The 18,429-nt window shown below is 60.8% G+C and overlaps 1 protein-coding gene across 3 annotated transcripts in view; it reads left to right on the top strand.

The window, feature by feature from the left end:
* Nucleotides 1-18,429, top strand: part of PEBP4 (phosphatidylethanolamine binding protein 4) — a 150,941-nt gene that overhangs the window by 2,820 nt on the left and 129,692 nt on the right. Inside the window, exon 1 of one of the 3 annotated variants that reach the window (XM_054175229.1) lies at nt 11,851-11,866. The exons of the other annotated variants lie outside the window; for them this stretch is intronic. The gene's annotated coding sequence lies outside the window, so the exon portion shown is untranslated. Of the gene's footprint in view, nt 1-11,850; nt 11,867-18,429 lie in introns of those variants that run through there. 3 annotated transcript variants of the gene reach the window in all.

Here is an 18,429-nt window from a genome sequence, read left to right as displayed (position 1 = left end):
TAATTGTGGCATTAAAGACCGCCTGGCAGCTTTCTGGGCAGCCCCGGTGCCTGCCTGCCCCCTTCCCGGCCGCGCAAAACAAAGGCACGATTGTCACTGCGCTGCGAACGCCCCGGGCTGCGGGCATGGCTGTGGGCACGGGCACAGGCGGCGGGCACGGGCACGGGCGGCGGGCACGGGCACAGGCCCCTTTCCCGGCAGGAGGCTCTGCCAAGAGGAGAGAGCCAGTGGGAGGGCACCAGGGCTCGGGAGTGTCCGTGGAGCACGTGGGTGCCACTCGCAGCCCCTCTGCTGTGGGAGGAGGAGCAGAGGCTCAGCTGACTCGCTGCATACCGCCGCTGGCCAGCGAGCCCATGGCACAGCAGGGCACAGCATGGCACAGCATGGCATGGCTGTCTCTGGCATCGTACAGCTGCCCGTGGCACGGCATGGCATGGCTGTCCCTGGCATCATACAGCTGCCCATGGCATGGCATGGCACAGCATGGCATGGCTGCCCATGGCATCATACAGCTGCCCATGGCACAGCATGGCATAGCATGGCATTGCTGCACATGGCATCATACAGCTGCCTGTGGCACAGCATGGCACAGCATGGCATGGCTGTCCCTGGCATCATACAGCTGCCCATGGCATGGCATGGCATAGCATGGCATGGCTGTCCCTGGCATCATACAGCTGCCCATGGCACGGCATGGCATAGCATGGCATTGCTGCCCATGGCATCATACAGCTGCCCGTGGCACGGCATGGCACAGCATGGCATTGCTGCACATGGCATCATACAGCTGCCTGTGGCACAGCATGGCACAGCATGGCATGGCTGTCCCTGGCATCATACAGCTGCCCATGGCATGGCATGGCACAGCATGGCATGGCTGCACATGGCATCATACAGCTGCCCGTGGCACGGCATGGCACAGCATGGCATGGCTGCCCATGGCACAGCATGGCATGGCTGCACATGGCATCATACAGCTGCCCGTGGCACAGCAGGGCACAGCATGGCACAGCATGGCATGGCTGTCCCTGGCATCATACAGCTGCCCATGGCACGGCATGGCACAGCATGGCATGGCTGCACATGGCTCAGCATGGCATGGCTGCCCATGGCATCATACAGCTGCCCATGGCACAGCATGGCATAGCATGGCATGGCTGCACATGGCATAGCATGGCATTGCTGCACATGGCATCATACAGCTGCCTGTGGCACAGCATGGCATGGCTGCCTATGGCATCTTACAGCTGCCCATGGCACAGCATGGCATAGCATGGCATGACTGCTCACAGCATGGGACAGCTGCCCATGGTACAGCATGGCACAACTGCTCCCAGCATGGCAAAGCTGCCCACAGAGCAGCTGCCCACGGCACAGCGTGGCACAGATGTCTGTGGCATGGCACAGCTGCTCATGGCACAGCTGGCAGGCAGCTGTTGCCCTCCCTGTGGCCGCTGGCAGGGCTGTAATTAAAGGGCAGTAATTAAAGGGCCGTTTGCTGCCCTGTCTCTGATCTAAGCCTCTTGAGCTCATCCCAGGGGCTCCCATCTGCTCCCTAATCGCCCTGGCTCCCAGTGCAGGAGCTCCTGAGCCCTGGGGTCACACTGGGGAGCTGCACTGCCGGCAGCAACCCGCCGTTGGCAGCCTGTGGAAGCCCCCTCTCCCCTTCCCCCCCTCTCTCCCTCCTTCCCTCTGCCCTTCCCAGCAAGGGCTGAAGCAGCTCTGCAGCAGCTGTGGACACTGCTCCAGCTGTGCCCTTCCCACTCTCTGCAGTTTAATGCCAGGGGCTTCTCCAGCCCTCCCAGCTGCTCCCAGTGCCCCTGCCCAGCCTCACTAGGGCTTCAGTGTGCCAGGCTGCTCCTCTGCTCCCCCATCATAGAAGCAGCAACCCAGCCCCACCACGGCCACCAAACCCTGGCCCCAGGGGCCACGGCCACAGGTTTCTTGAACACCTTCAGGGATGGGGACTCCAGCACCTCCCTGGGCAGCCTGGGCCAGGCTTTGAGAACCCTTTCAGTGAAGAAGTTTCTTCTGATGTCCAACCTAAACCTCTCCTGGGGCAACCTGAAGCCATTTCCTCTTGTCCTGTCTCTTGTTCCTTAGGATGCAACCCCCAGCTGGCTCCAGCCTCCTCTCAGGGAGCTGCAGAGAGCCAGAAGGTCTCCCCTCAGCCTCCTCTTCTCCAGGCTGAACACCCCCAGCTCCCTCAGCTGCTTCTCCCCAGCCCTATTCTCCAGACCCTCCCCCAGCTTTGTTGCCCTTCTCTGGACCTCCTCCAGCCCCTCAGTGTCCTCCTTGGAGTGAGGATCTCCAAACTGAACCCAGGACTCAAGCTGTGCCCAGTCCAGGGGGACAACCCCTGCCCTGCTCCTGCTGCCCACACCAGCAGTGCAGAGGATGGCCTCAGGGATGCAAGCTCCCTTTTCCTGCCACTCCTTGGAGCAGCTGGCAAACACTCTGCAGCCTTCCCACCTCTCCCCCCACCAGTACCCCCTACCCCCACCCCTGCTCCCCAGACAAAGCTGAAGCAGCACCATTCACCTTGCAGGGGGCTGAAGGGCTGTGACAGAGCCAAGCCAACACCTCCCCACGCTGGCAGCACCCCACCAAAAGTCAGCTGGCAACCAGGAGGCACCTTGACACCCACCAGCAGCCCTGGACCATGCACCCTTGCAGCCACCAGCAGCAGCAGCACCACGGAGCTGCCTTTGCCTTGCCCTGCCCTGAGCCCTCTGTAATTTTCCACCTTCTCCATGAGGAGTCACAGAGATGTTGCACTGGAGCGTGCCAGAGAGGAGCAAAGAGCAAAGTCCCCTGGAAGCAAGTGGCCAGGCTGGGAGGCTGGAGGAGGCAGTGGCCTCCTGGGGGGGTTACTTACAGGCTGTGAGCCATGGCTGTCATCCTCCCGCTGGGGCTGCCCTTCCCGTGGGATTCCATCGCTTGCTCTTGGCAGACGCTGCAAGGAGAGGGCAGAAGAGCTCTGTGAGGACCTCCCTGAGTGTGGTTTCAGCTCCTAAAGCCATCCCCCACCTCCTGCCCGGGGTCACCCTGCTGCCCTGGGGAGGACACAAAGCCTCTGCCAAGGCCAAGGCCAAGAAGTGTCCTTGTGCAGGGAGAGGGCTGTCCCGTACCTACCAGGCAGCTTTGCCCACCCTCATGCCATCTCCCTGCTCTTCCCACGCCACCACTCACCCCCTGCAAGGCAGAGACGTGCAGCTGTGTGCCACAGACCCAGCCCTTTCACCAAAGCCCTACTGGGGGTCCCCCAAGACAGCCTCCCCTCACCCCAGGGGCTGGCCAGGGTGCTTGAGTAGTCTCCCAGTGCCAGTCCCCTGCTCCAAGCGCCTTACCCCTGGGCTAAGAGCTTTCCCTGCAGGCATGTGCTGTGCCAGCAGACCACCCAGCCCTCTGGCACATGTTCTCTGGGCAGTGCTTCCCTCCTGTGAGCTGTGGAGTGAGGAAGGGCAGCAGGGCTCTCCCCTCCTTCCCACACGTCAGGCTGGAGCAGAGTCCAGCCTGGGCTCCACTCCCGGCAGAACCAGCTGGTGGTAAAGCCACCTCCTGGCAATGCCTGGCTCCTGCTGGGCTCTTCCCTGGAACCACCCATGAGGAGCATTCAGAGTCACTCCCCCTCTTCATGAAGTCATAAAAAAATCACACAGAACTGTTGAGGCTGGAAGAGACCTTTTGAGACCATCGAGTCCAACCTTCCACCTGAGGCAACCACAGCCACCAAACCCCGGCCCCAGGTGCCACGGCCACAGGCTTCTGCAACACCTCCAGGGCTGGGGACTCCACCACCCCCCTGGGCAGCCTGGGACAATCCCTCACCACTCTTGCAGCAAAGCCATTTTTCCTCCTCTCCAACCTAACCCTCCCCTGGCACCACTTCAGGTCATTTCCTTTCCTTCTATCACTTGAGACCAGGCAGAAGAGCCCAGCCCCCACCTCACTGCACCTCCTCTCAGGGAGCTGCAGAGAGCAATGAGGTCTCCCCTCAGCCTCCTCCACACTAACCACCCCCAGCTCCCTCAGCTGCTCCTCCCCAGCCCTGTTCTCCAGCCCCTTCCCCAGCTTTGTTGCCCTTCTCTGGACCTGCTCCAGCTCCTCAATGTCCTTCTTGCATTGAGGAGCCCAAAACTGAGCCCAGCACCCAAGGTGTGGCCTCAGCAGTGCTGATTGCAGAGGGACAATCACTGCCTTGGTCCTGCTGGCCACACCATTGCTGCTCCAGGCAAGGATGCTGTTGGCCTTCTTGGCCCCCTGAGCATGCTGCTGGCTCATGTTCAGCCTGGATCCCATCTCCTAGCCCTGAAGCTGAGCCACCTGATACCCCCTGGGTGAGAGCTTCTCCTGCCATCGACACCAGTGTGGAACTTGAGGGGCTCAGCACTGGGTTTATGAATATTTCATCCTGGAAGGAGCTGTGGTGCTCCTGTCAAGCCCAACCTAGGGCAGGGGCAGCACATCCCTCCCTGCACCCTCAGGAACATCTGGGGCTCTCCAAGCAGATCTTTCACAGCTAGAAACTGGGTCAGGGCAAAACTAGAAGGGCTGGGATCCAGGTAGGCAGGATTTCTGTGCCCTCCAGCTGGCATCAAACTGCTGGAGTGGGTCCAGAGGAGGCCACAAAGATGAGCAGAGGGCTGGAGAACCTCCCCTCATGGGGACAGGCTGGGAGAGCTGGGGCTGTTCAGCCTGGAGAAGAGAAGGCTCCAGGCAGACCTTAGAGCAACCTTCCAGTACTTGAAGGGGCTCCAGAAGAGCTGGGGAGGGACTTTTGCCAAGGGCTGGGAGTGCCAGGATGAGGAACAATGGCTTTGAGCTGGGAGAGGGGAGACAGAGACTGGAGATGAGGAAGAAATGCTTTAGAGTGAGGGTGGGGAGGCACTGGAGCAGGTTGCCCAGGGAGGTTGTGGCTGCCCCCTCCCTGGAGGTGTTCAAGAGCAGGTTGGATGAGGTCCTGGGCTGGTGGGAGGTGTCCCTGCCCTTGGCAGGGGCTTGGGACTGGATGAGCCTTGAGGTCCCTTCCAACCCAAGCCCTTCCCTGCTTCCCCAGTGCGGAGCACCCAGTGCTGCTGCTCCCCAACCCACAGCTCAGGCTGCTCCTCCAGCTGCTGCTCCACCAGCATCCCAGCCAGGCTTTGGGCCAGCTCCAGGCTTGCAGGAGGGCTGCAGCTGCAGCCTGGGGCTCTGGCAGGCTCCCTGCCTTCATGCAGCACTCACAGCTTCAGGCACTGTTAAGAGCTGCTGACGCCTCGTGAAAAAAACTGTGAAAAGCTTCTATTTGGGGAAAGTTCCTCTTGTAACAGTGTGTCCTGTGGCTTCTCTGCTTCCCTTTCCTCCTGGTTCTCTTGCTAAGCAGAGCAGGGCAGAAAATAGCATTGCCAAAGAGCTTGGGGCCTTCATCAGATTTCCCCCAACTCCCCCCCCAGCAAACAACCCCAAGGAATGAATTCTCTCACATTGTAACCCCAAGGCTGGGTGGCAGCTCAGGGAGGAGGGGGCAAAGTGGCACCTTCCTGGGTCTTCAGCCTCGAGGCTGGCTGCAGCCAGCACAGAGCATGGTGCAGGGTTTGGGGGCTCGGGGGGGGGGGGCCTCAGTGGGGGCCCCACATGTCTCCATGGTTAAAAAGAGAGGAATTCATTAGAAAAATCAAAGGAGGAGGAGGAGGAGGAGGAGGCTGTTTCTAGGCAACTGTCTCCAGGAGGGATCATAGAACTGTCAGGGCTGGAAGGGACCTCAAGGCTCAGCCACTTCCAACCCCCCTGCCATGGCCAGGGACACCTCACACCACAGCAGGTTGCTCACAGCCACCTCCAGCCTGGCTGCAAAACCTCCAGGGGTGAGGCTTCCACCACCTCCCTGGGCAGCCTGTGCCAGGCTCTCACCACCCTCATGGGCAACAACTTCTTCCTCACATCCAATCTGCATCTCCCCACTTCCAGTTTTGCTCCATCCCCCCCAGTCCTATCCCTCCCTGACACCCTCAGAAGTCCCTCCCCAGCTTTCTTGGAGCCCCCTGCAGATCCTGGAAGGCCACAAGAAGTTCTCCTGGGAGCCCTCTCCTCTGCAGCCTGCACAACCCCAACTCCCTCAGTCTGTCCTCACAGCAGAGCAGCTCCAGCCCTCTGCTCATCCTTGTGGCCCTTTTCTGGACACCTTCCAGCACCTCCAGATCCTTCCTGGCACAGAGGCTCCAGAACTGGCCCCAGAGCTGCAGCTGTGGTCTCAGCAGAGTGGAGCAGAGGGGCAGAATCCCCTCCCTGGCCCTGCTGGCCACACTTCTCTTGCTGCAGCCCAGGCTCTGCTTGGCTCTCTGGGCTGCAAGTGCTGACTGCTGGCTCCTGTTGAGCTTCTCCTCCCCCAGTACCCCCAAGGCCTTTTCGTCAGGGCTGCTCTCAAGTTCTGTTCCATTCCCCCCAGTCCTCACAGCCCGTCAGGGATGCTGGTGAGAATGAAGGGCAGGTCCCTGGAGCAGGGGGGACTCAAAAGTGAGCAGGATGGGATTAGAAAGGGCAGGATGAGCTTTGGGTGAGCACTGTCCTATCACTCCCTGACACCCTCCAAAGTCCCTCCCCAGCTTTCTTGGAGCCCCCTTCAGATGCTGGAAGGTCACAATTAGGTCTCCTCAGAGCAGGGGAAGAAGCAATGTTGGGTGGGGAGAAAATTCCTGGGGTCCCCCAGCCACTGGCAAAAGCTGGAAGGGGGAAGGAAGAGGGTGAGGAAGAGGAGGAGCTGCCTGAGTCTGTCTTGGTGGTTTGAAAGGGCAGGAAAAGAGAGGGCTGTGGTGGGGGGCAGAGCGGGGCAGAGGCTCAGGGCTGGGTGAGCAGGAGCATCACCTCCTTTTTTTCCTGCCACAGAGCCCAGCTGCAAGTCCTGGCCCAGAGAAGAGCAGCCCTGCCTTGTGCCCTGCCTTGTGCAACAGCCTCCAGGGCCCCGAAACCACTTCCGAGCCCAACGGCTGCCGGGCCGCAGGCTGCCATGCAGCCTGCCAGGCACCCGCGGGCAGGGAGCTGAGGGCAGCACTTCTGCTGGCTGCAGGGACAGCCTGCCTGCCTGCCAGGAGGTTTCAACACCCCCGACTGAAGCAGCACACAGCAGCCGTGGAGAGTCCCCAGCCTGATCTGCTCTGTTCCCAGGGCACAGCTTGGTGGCATCAGTGCCGTGCTGGGAGACTCTTTGCCCTCCCCCCCTCCAGCTTGGTGCCTTCTCACACGTGGCTTTGTCCTCCTCTCACCCCAAGCACCCTCCCCTTTGCCCAGGCACCCTCCTCTCTGCCCACCCTGGCCACGGGCCACTGGTTAAACCCCACTTTGTCCCCCCCAGCATACCCCACAGGGCCCCATCAGGATCTGGCAGCCCAATTCTCAGCAGCTCGAAGGGAAGCAAAGGGGCAGTGGGGGAACAAGGGGCTGAGAGCATCACCCACTCCAAGAGGCTGCTCTAGGAGCCTTGCACCCTGCTGGGGGTGACCCTGCTGTAGCAGAAGGGGCTCTGGATGATCTCCAGAGGTCCCTTCCAACCCCCTAACATCCTGTGGTCCTGTCTATGTGATCCACTCCAAGAGGCTGATCTAGGAGCCTTGCACCCTGCTGGGGGTGACCCTGCTCCAGCAGGTGAGGGGTTGGACTGGCTGCCCTCCAGAGCTCCCTTCCAAGCCCAGCCCTGCTGGAATTCTGGGATTCTGTCTGCAGCAGCCCACAGGGCTGGGAGCAGCCTGCAGCACTTCCAGCTCCTCCTGCAGCACTTCCAGCTCCTCCTGCAGCACTTCCAGCTCCTCCTGCAGCACTTCCAGCTCCTCCTGCAGCACCAACCTCCCCCATCCCCGTGCTGCCCACCCACCCATTTCCAACCTCCACCACACACCCCCCCAAGCCCCCTACAACTCTTTGTCACGAAGGAGAAGCCTTCAGCTTCACCACATCGTTCCTGGGGCCAATCCTGGCAAACCCCTGGGATAACAGAAGGGGATGAATGCTGGAGGGGGGCAGGGGAGAGGCAGCCTGGTTACCTTCGTGCCCTGTCCCGCAGCTCTCCGGTCCGATCCCAGCAGCTGCCTCCTCTTTCCTGTGCTGCTAACTGGTCTGGACAGGTAGGACCCATTGTTATATACACTCCCCCATGTGACCCAAACAAATGCCCTAGGGATGAGTTTTTGCACTGACACAGATGAAGGGGCTGGGACTAAAACCTGTTGAACCACAATCCCGGGACTCACCGGGCAGGAATTTTCCACTCTGGGTGTGCCTGGTGGCACCGCAGGCTCCCCGGCCTCTGTCTTCCCCAGGCCCTCTCTCCATCCCCCCCACAACCCCCAGCTAATCTCATTTCCCTCCCTTTTCCCAAGCCTTGCAGACTCGTGCCTAAATGCTCCCATCCACACCTAAGTGCTGGGTTCTACACTTTGGCCACAGCAACCCCAGGCAGTGCTGCAGGCTGGGGACAGAGTGGCTGAGAGCAGCCAGGCAGAGAGGGACCTGGGGGTGCTGGTTGATAGGAGGCTGAACAGGAGCCAGCAGTGTGCCCAGGGGCCCAAGAAGGCCAAGGGCATCCTGGCCTGCATCAAGAGCAGTGTGGCCAGCAGGAGCAGGAGAGTCATCCTGCCCTGTGCTCAGCACTGGTTAGGCCACACCTGGAGTCCTGTGTCCAGTTCTGGGCTCCTCGGTTTAAGAAGGACATTGAGAGACTTGAAGGTGTCCAGAGAAGGGCAACAAAGCTGGGGAGGGGTCTGGAGCACAGCCCTGTGAGGAGAGGCTGAGGGAGCTGGGGTTGCTTAGCCTGCAGAAGAGGAGGCTCAGGGGAGACCTCATTGCTCTCTCCAACTCCCTGAAAGGAGGTTGGAGCCAGGTGGGGGTTGGTCTCTTCTCCCATGCACCCAGCACCAGAACAAGAGGACACAGTCTCAAGCTGTGCCAGGGGAGGTTCAGGCTGGATGCTAGGAAGAAATTCTCCCCAGAAAGAGAGACTGGCCATTGGGATGTGCTGCCCAGGGAGGTGGTGGAGTCCCCATCCCTGGAGGTGTTCAAGAAAGGCTTGGATAAGGCACTTGGTGCCATGGTTTAGTTGATTAGATGGTGTTGGGTGATAGGTTGGACTTGATGATCTCCAAGGTCTTTTCCAACCTGGTTAATTCTCTTCTCTTCTCTTCTCTTCTCTTCTCTTCTCTTCTCTTCTCTTCTCTTCTCTTCTCTTCTCTTCTCTTCTCTTCTCTTCTCTTCTCTTCTCTTCTCTTCTCTTCTCTTCTCTTCTCTTCTCTTCTCTTCTCTTCTCTTCTCTTCTCTTCTCTTCTCTTCTCTTCTCTTCTCTTCTCTTCTCTTCTCTTCTCTTCTCTTCTCTTCTCTTCTCTTCTCTTCTCTTCTCTTCTCTTCTCTTCTCTTCTCTTCTCTTCTCTCTTTCTTCACCTGGATGGGAAGCATGAAGGGATTGTGGCAGAAACGTTGCTTGCATCCCAATTCTGCAACCCCCCTTTGGTGTTTCTCCTACAGACCCAGGAAGAAGACACAGCAGAAGATGCCAAGCAGGGGCAGAAATGGGGTAGTGGTGGGTGGGAATCCTTTGCTCCTGATAAAACAAACTCTCCCTGGAGCCTTAAGGCTTGGAAATGGTTCTTCTGCATAGGTTGGAAGGTGCTTTTGGGAGGCACAAGCTGCCCAGCTTGAAGAGTCCTCACTGGGATAGAATCACAGACTGTTCAGGGTTGGAAGGGACCTCAAGGCTCAGCCAGCTCCAACCCCCCTGCCATGGCCAGGGACACCTCACACCACAGCAGGTTGCTCACAGCCACATCCAGCCTGGCCTTCAAACCCTCCAGGGATGAGGCTTCCACCACCTCCCTGGGCAGCCTGTGCCAGGCTCTCACCACCCTCATGGCAACGAACTTCTACCTCACATCCAATCTGCATCTCCCCACTTCCAGTTTTGCTCCATCCCCCCCAGTCCTATCCCTCCCTGACACCCTCAAAAGTCCCTCCCCAGCTTTCTTGGAGCCCCCTGCAGATCCTGGAAGGCCACAATTAGGTCTCCTGGGAGCCTTCTCCTCTCCAGCCTGCACAACCCCAACTCCCTCAGTCTGTCCTCACAGCAGAGCAGCTCCAGCCCTCTGCTCATTCTCCTGGCCCTTCTCTGAACACCTTCCAGCACCTCCAGATCCTTCCTGGCACAGAGGCTCCAGAACTGGCCCCAGAGCTGCAGCTGTGGTCTCAGCAGAGTGGAGCAGAGGGGCAGAATCCCCTCCCTGGCCCTGCTGGCCACACTTCTCTTGCTGCAGCCCAGGCTCTGCTTGGCTCTCTGGGCTGCAAGTGCTGACTGCTGGCTCCTGTTGAGCTTCTCCTCCCCCAGCACCCCCAAGGCCTTTTCCTCAGGGCTGCTCTCAAGTTCTGTTCCATTCCCCCCAGTCCTCACAGCCCGTCCGGGATGCTGACGGTGTGGTGCTGGTGAGAATGAAGGGCAGGTCCCTGGAGCAGGGGGGACTCAAAAGTGAGCAGGATGGGATTAGAAAGGGCAGGATGAGCTTTGGATGAGCACTGATGAGTCAATGGGAACCAAAGGCCCAGGGAAAAGGCCACAGGCCACGGAAAGGAGAGGTGGCTGGCAGGGGTGAGTCAGTGGGACAGGTTGGTGAGTCAATGGGAAAGGAGGCAGCTAAAGGGCTGATGGGCAGCAGGGGGCTGTGGGGCTTAAAAACAAAAGAGGCAGGAGGAGGAGAAGGAGCCTGCCTTGGGGCTGCCCCAGCCTTGTACTGCTTGGAGGACCTCTGGAGAATGCTCCCTGCAGGTTCTGATGTGGCTGATAAGAGGCAGGAACGTGCAGCTCTGCACACTCAGGGCGGGTTCTGTGCCGGCACAGCTCTTACCTCACCTCTCTCCTTGTGATGCAGTTGTGCTCTGGGCACCTCTCAGTGGCTGGCACCCGGGGCTTGCTCACCCTTGGGCTGTCTGTGTCCTCAGGGGAAGCACAACCATTTGCTCTGGCTAGAAAGGGAAGCTGGTTTTTGTGGCAGGTGTTCATGAAGCTGCTGCTTTGCTGGGTCGTGGAGCAAGGGAGATGCTCCCTGCCCAGAGCAATGCCAGGCTTGCAGCTCCATGCCCTGAGCACCCTGCAAATGGCCCTCACCTCTGCAGACTGCTCTGAGCTGGTGTCCCAGCTGCAAGGCTCATGCCAGGGGGGTTGGCAGCCCTTGATTTTGCAAGCTGCCCCTCCCCAGCCAGCCTCTGAGGCAGCTCCAGGGCTCAGCGGTGCCAGGGAGCTGGGGCTCTGCCAGACCTGGCTGGGCACAGGCTGCCCTCCACCCCTGGCTCCTCTGCTGCTGCTGCCAGGCTGGGGATCCTGGTGGTGTAAAGAGGGGTAGGTGGAAAAGGTGTGTGTGTGGGGGGGTCCTGGCTGGTTTGCTTGCTGTGTGTTGGGGGCTGTGTTCCTTCTTGGTTTACAGCTGGGTGGTTTGGGGCCCAGTCTGTGGGTGTGAGTAAATGGGAGGGGTCACCTTGGGGCCCCCTTCAGAACCAGGGTGCCAAGGGTCTGGGAGGGAATGTCTGGAGAGGGGAAGCTGGGAAAAAAAACCCTCCTGGAAAAGCTATCTGTGCTCATGGGTATGTTTGGGAAGTACCTTTACTTCCTTCCAGCCCCCAGCCCCCCTCCAAACTACCTCTGGTGGGGGGACTGGGGCCAGCCTCTGCCTAGAGCTGTGAGGAGTGGGGTGGGGGGAGGGGGGCGCCGAGCTTCCCAGCAGAGCTGGGACTCAGCTGAGCTCATGGAAGCTCTGTGAGCGCCCCCTCCCCTCTGCAGCAGACCGGTGAAACCCATCCGAGGAAGGGCTAAGCCAGTTTCGGGTCGTTTGGGGATCCCTGGACGTGGAGGTGAAGCTGGGTGAGTGCCTCCACACCGCGGATGTGGAGCAGTCGCTCGGCGCTGCCTGCCTGCTTCAGCCGTGTGGCTTCAGGGAGGGTCCAGCCCGTGATCCCCCTCCCCGACCCCCCCCACGCACCCCCCATCTCAGGCTGCGGAAAGCCCCTGGAAGAGGGAGAAAATAAAGCCGGGGAGTGAAAGGAAAGGAAAGGAAGAGCCTGGTGCAGGCTGAATCTGAAACGCTGCTATTTATAGAGCTCCCTGCTCAGCCAGACCGAATTCCACACCGGTCCCAGTGCCCGGTGGGCAGCGGCTGGGGGGGTGGGAAGCAGGCAGGGTCTGCTGCACTTGGTTGGGGGGTGGGAAGCAGGCAGAGTCCCCCTGCCGGCCTGCTGCACTTGGATGGGGGGTGGGAAGCAGGCAGGGTCCTCCTGCCAGCCTGCTGCTGCACTTGGATGGAGGGTGGGAAGCAGGCAGGGTCCTCCTGCCAGCCTGCTGCACTTGGATGGGGGGTGGGAAGCAGGCAGGGTCCTCCTGCCAGCCTGCTGCTGCACTTGGATGGGGGGTGGGAAGCAGGCAGGGTCCTCCTGCCAGCTTGCTGCTGCACTTGGATGGGGGGTGGGAAGCAGGCAGGGTCCTCCTGCCAGCCTGCTGCACTTGGATGGAGGGTGGGAAGCAGGCAGGGTCCTCCTGCCAGCCTGCTGCTGCACTTGGATGGGGCAACCCCTGGGGCCAAGGCTCAGCTTGAGCTGAGTCAGAGCAGAGGATGCTTCTTCCTCCTCTCCAGCTCCTCATTAAGCTGCTGCTCCAGGGCTTTCCCACGAGCATCACCCAGCCTGGCTGGGTCAGCTGGGAAGGACTGGGCAGAGGTGTTTGTGGTTGGTTTTTCTTTGCTGTCATCCCTCAAAGGCTGTAATCACCATTAGGGCATCCACGAGGCACGGGGCACAGACACCTCCTTGCCAAGGTGCCCCAGGCAGGAGAAGCTGGGGCTGGAGGGACTGGAGAGGAGGTGCAAACTGGTGCCCACGCAGCAGCCATGGGGAGTGTGGGGTGGAAGCTTGAGCTGAGGCCACACCTGAGGGCTTCCCAATGATTTCCCCATGCTGCTGTTGGGTGCCTGCAGCAAGGCAGCTCCTGTGGCTCTCTACAGGTGGATGTGGCACTGCAGGACATGGTTTAATGGCCAGGGTGGTGTTAGGTGGATGGATTTGATCTTAGAGGGTGGGTTTGGGCTTGGTGCTTGGTTTGGTTTCCCAGCTGAAGCAATTCATTGCTCCTTGGTGGCCTCTTTCCATCTTGGGGAGCAGGGGAAGGTCACAGAGTGATAGGGGTTGGAAGGGACCTCTGGAGATCTATGCCAGAGGTGGGGCACCTAGAGTAGGCTGCACAGAACTGCTGCACCCAGGTGGGTTTGGACTGATTCTAGAGGTGGAGCTTCCACCACCCCTCTGGGCAGCCTGCTCCAGGGCTCCACCACCCTCCAAGTACAGAACTTCCTCCTCACATTTAGATGGAACTTCTGATGTTCCAGTTTGTGCCCTTTACCTCTTGTCCTGCCTCTGGGCACCAGGGAAAAGAGCCTGGTCCCATCCTCCTGACCCCCACCCCTGCAGGATTTATAAGCACTGATGAGATCCCTCCCTTCAGGCTGCTCTTCTCCAGGGTAAAAGCCCCAAAGCCCCTCAGCCTTTCTGCACAAGGGAGCTGCTCCCCCAGCCCCTTCAGCCCCTGAGCAGCCTGAGCCAGTTGGAGATGTCCCTGCTGACTGCAGGGGGCTTGGACAAGGTGACCTTGGAGGCTCCCTTCCAACCTGCTGCCTTCTAGGAGGGTGAAGACCGCAGGATGATCCTCACAGCCCTTTGCTGTGCCCTCTCCCTGCCTTGAGCCAGAGGTCTATTTTATGTTCCCCCCTTGAGGGGCTGAGCAGCTCCCTGGAAGCTTGCAGCAGCCTCTGAGCAGGAGGCTGGGAACAGGGCTTGATTCCATTAGGCAGCATCTTGGAGAGGAGCAGCAGCCTCGCTGTGTGCCAGCACCGCTGGGAGCTGCGATCTGCCAAAGCTGCAGAGCTGCTGCTGGGTGGGAAGGAGGCTCCTGCCCAGCCCTGTGCCTGCCTTGTGACTGCGAAATCTGGGAGCTTAATATAGGCCAAATGAAAACATTCTGCCCAAAATAGAAGACCTTCCCCAGCAAGAGCTGCAGCTCCAGCAGGAGCAGTCACAAGGTGCCTGCCGCGCCGGGGCCGGGCTCTGGCAGGTGTGCGGTTGTGCAACGCCGCACATCCGACCTCGCCGCCCGGCCCCGCAGCCCTCCTGCTCGCCGGCCGAGGCTGCCGGGCACCGCCAAGGTCACCTCCCGCCGGCGCCGTTCCAAAGCCGCTGTGCGAGCCCCGGCCTCCCGCCGATCCTCCCCGCGGCGCGCCGGCCGCCTCCCGCCCGCCGCCGCCGCTCCGGGAGAGGAGCTGCTGGCTGGGGGGCAGCCCCCAGGCGGGGGTGTGGAGGGTGAGCGGTGCCCCCCCTGGGCCGTGCAGCAGCGTGGGTGAGGGCGCTGATGGGGCTGGTGCACGGGGTGGGCGCGATGAGGCAAGGGCTGGAGCTCAGAGCTCTCTCGGGGGCTGCAGGGACCCAAATGTGCTCCTGTTGTGGGGCAGGAGCCTGGGGCTGAGGCTGGAGCCTGGGGAGCTGAGACTTGGGCTGGGGCAGGAGCCTGGGGTTGGGGCAGGAGCCTGGGGAGCTGAGGTTTGGGCTGGGGCAGGAGCCTGGGGCTGGGGCAGGAGCCTGGGGAGCTGAGGTTTGGGCTGGGGCAGGAGCCTGGGGCTGGGGCAGGAGCCTGGGGAGCTGAGGTTTGGGCTGGGGCAGGAGCCTGGAGCTGAGGCTGGAGCCTAGGGAACTGAGATTTGGGCTGGGGCAGGAGCCTGAAGCTGAGGCTTGGGCTGGGGCAGGAGCCTGGAGAGATGAGGTTTGGGCTGGGGCAGGAGCTTTGGGCTGGGGCAGGAGCCTGGGGCTGAGGCTGGAGCCTGGGGAGCTGAGGCTTGGGCTGGGGCAGGAGCCTGGAGCTGAGGCTGGAGCCTGGGGAGCTGAGGTTTGGGCTGGGGCAGGAGCCTGAAGCTGAGGCTTGGGCTGGGGCAGGAGCCTGGAGAGATGAGGTTTGGGCTGGGGCAGGAGCCTGGGTCTGAGGCTGGAGCCTGGGGAGCTGAGGCTTGGGCTGGGGCAGGAGCCTGGAGAGCTGAGGTTTGCTTTGGTGCTCCAATTGTGCTGCACTGCATCTTCTCCTGGTGGGGTGCAAGTGCAGGAGCCTGCAAGGTGCTGGCCAATTGAAAGGGCAGAAAGCAGCCTCCACCTCCTTGCCTGACCCCGGAGAGATTGCTGCTGAGAGGCTGCTGCAGGAGGAGATGGATGCTGCAGCTCCAAACCTTCTTTGGGGGCTCTGACCCTTTCTCCCTGCTCACTCAGGACCTGGTTGACAGCAGCAGGGTTTAATCCAGCTCGACCAGCCACATCTGCCTGCTGGGAAAAGTGGAGCAGGCAGGGCTGAGAGGTCAGAGCCAAGGCTTTGGCAGGTGGAAAGAGAAAAGCCCAAACCAAAATGAAATCCTTTGCTGTTAATCTCTCAGGGCTGCACCAGGGAGCTGCACCCAGCCAAATGCAAAGCTCTGCTGTGTCAGTCTGCAGGGATCTGCTGCTGGGGGGTGTGTGTGTGGGGGGGATGACACTGGGAGGGGGGTGGGATGGAACCACATGGCTCCATGTTTTGCTCCTGCCTCTTTTTAGTGCTGTGGAGAGACAGATCTGGGGTCAGCTCCTGGACTCTTGCGCTCCTGTGATCTGGCTGAGGGTAGAATCTGTCTCCCCAAGCAGGCTCAGGTTCATTTTATCCCAGGAACACCCTGGTGCTGCTGCTGGGCAGCTGGCTGAGGGTGACTTTGTTGTCTGCAGTGACAACTTGGGTCTTCAACTCTTGATCCTTGGGGCCCTGGACAGATCCAAGAGAGCTGGAGACCTCCTGAGCCCAACCAAGCTGTCACAACCCTTGAGTCAGAGAATCACAGAATGCTTTGGGTTGGAAGGGACCTCCAAGATCATCTTGACAGTGAGGGTGGGGAGGCAGTGGAACAGGCTGCTCAGGGAGGTGGTGAATGCCCCCTCCCTGGAGGTGTTCAGGCTGGATGAGGCCTTGAGCAAGCTGGGCTGGTGGGAGGTGTCCCAGCCCATGGCAAAGGGTTGAAACTGGATGAGCTTTAGGGTCCCTTCCAACCCAAAGCATTCTGTGAATCCATGAATTATCCAGTTCCAAGCCCCCCCTGCCACGGGCAGGGACAGCTCCCACCAGCCCAGGTCACTCAGGGCCTCATCCAGCCTGGCCTTGAACACCTCCAGGGAGGGGACACCCCCAACCTCCCTGAGCAGCCTGTGCCACTGCCTCCTGGCCCTCACTGAACCATTTCCACTTCACCCTTCCCAGGAGAAGGGAGGGACCTTGCCCCCACCAGCCAAGGTGGATGCAAATTGCTTGGTGTGCTTTGGGACGAGGATGGAGGGGGGTGGGGGTGGTGTTTGAACTCCCTGAGGCTTGGCTGGGGCCAAGGTGAAGATGACCTTGTGGTCAGTCGGTTGGAGCCAGGAATAGTGGAATTGTGAGCCCTGCAAAGAGGGAAGAAAGGCTGTGGAGGGAACGGAATGGAATGGAATAAACCAGATTGGAAGAGACCTTTGAGATCATTGAGTCCAACCTATCACCCAACACCATCTAATCAGCTAAACCATGGCACCAAGGGCCTCATCCAGGCTCTTCTTAAACACCTCCAGGGATGGGGACTCCACCACCTCCCTGGGCAGCACATCCCAGTGGCCAATCTCTCTTGCTGGGAAGAACTTCTTCCTAACATCCAGCCTGAACCTCCCCTGGCACAGCTTGAGACTGTGTCCTCTTGTTCTGGTGCTGGGTGCCTGGGAGAAGAGCCCAACCCCCAACTCGCTCCAACCTCCCTTCAGGGAGTTGGAGAGAGCAAGAAGGTCTCCCCTGAGCCTCCTCTTCTGCAGGCTAAGCAACCCCAGCTCCCTCAGCCTCTCCTCACAGGGCTGTGCTCCAGCCCCCTCCCCAGCCTTGTGCCCCAGACCCCTCCCCAGCTTTGTTGCCCTTCTCTGGACACCTTCCAGCATCTCAACATCCTTCCTAACCTGAGGGGCCCAGAACTGGCCACAGGAAGGTGGCCAGGGCAGGGCTGGAGGTGCAGCAGGTTGTGAATGGGGAGAGAGAGAGGGAGAGGGAGGGAGGGAGAGAGGATGTGGTTTGCTGCTTCCTTTGCTCCCTGCTATGGGAAAAAGAGAGGGGAAATAAACCAAACAACAACAAAGCAACAACAGAATGGCAAACAATAATAAAAAATGATGTGAAAAAGAAGCTTCCTGCAAGGCAGAGGCTGAGGGAATTCCCCTGGCTGCTGAGGCTCTGCCAAGTCCTTTGCCTCCCTCCAGCCTCCCCCCTGGGTATCAGCAGCACCAATTCAGCTGCTGCTCACCCTTGGGGCTGAGGATGCTCTGAGTGGGTGCTTTGGTGCTTTAAGGGGGAAACTGAGGCAGGATTGGAGGGGGAATGCTGGGGGGGGGGGGGGTGGGGGGTGGGTTGAATCAGCTCTTCCTGGGCTAGGATGTAGTGCTTGGAGATCCTGGGTGGGAGTCCAGGAGCCTGGGGAGCTGAGGCTGGGGCTGGGGGCAGGAGCCTGGGGAGCTGAGGCTGGGGCTGAGGCAGGAGCCTGGAGGGCTGAGGCTGGGGCTGGGGGCAGGAGCCTGGGGAGCTGAGGCTTGGGCTGGGGCAGGAGCCTGGGGAGCTGAGGCTGGGGCTGGGGCAGGAGCCTGGGGAGCTGAGGCTGAGGCTGGGGCAGGAGCCTGGGGAGCTGAGGCTGGGGCTGGGGCAGGAGCCTGGGGAGCTGAGGCTGGGGCTGGGGCAGGAGCCTGGGGAGCTGAGGCTGGGGCTGGGGCAGGAGCCTGGGGAGCTGAGGCTTGGGCTGGGGCAGGAGCCTGGAGGGCTGAGGCTGGGGCTGGGGCAGGAGCCTGGAGGGCTGAGGCTGAGGCAGGAGCCTGGGGAGCTGAGGCTTGGGCTGGGGCAGGAGCCTGGGGAGCTGAGGCTGGGGCTGGGGGCAGGAGCCTGGAGGGCTGAGGCTGGGGCTGGGGGCAGGAGCCTGGAGGGCTGAGGCTGGGGCTGGGGGCAGGAGCCTGGGGAGCTGAGGCTGGGGCAGGAGCCTGGGGAGCTGAGGCTGGGGCTGGGCAGGAGCCTGGAGGGCTGAGGCTGGGGGCAGGAGCCTGGGGAGTTGAGGCTGGGGCTGGGGCAGGAGCCTGGAGGGCTGAGGCTGGGGCTGGGGGCAGGAGCCTGGGGAGTTGAGGCTGGGGCTGGGGGCAGGAGCCTGGGGAGCTGAGGCTTAACCAACCAGGCAGAATTGGAGGGGAAATGCTGGGGGGGTTTGAATCAGCTCTTCCTGGGCTGGGCTGTAGTGCTTGGAGATCCTGGGTGGGAGGGCAAGGAGCAGGTTTATTGCCCAGCAGGCACTTTTTTGCCTCCATAGAGCTGAACAAACCTTTGTGTTCCTG

The sequence above is a fragment of the Dryobates pubescens genome, chromosome 31, assembly GCF_014839835.1.
Source record: "Dryobates pubescens isolate bDryPub1 chromosome 31, bDryPub1.pri, whole genome shotgun sequence".
In the NCBI taxonomy this organism is placed as follows: Eukaryota; Metazoa; Chordata; class Aves; order Piciformes; family Picidae; genus Dryobates; species Dryobates pubescens.
The sequence above is the reverse complement of the archived record's forward strand: the minus strand, read 5'-3'. Positions and strand labels throughout refer to the sequence as shown.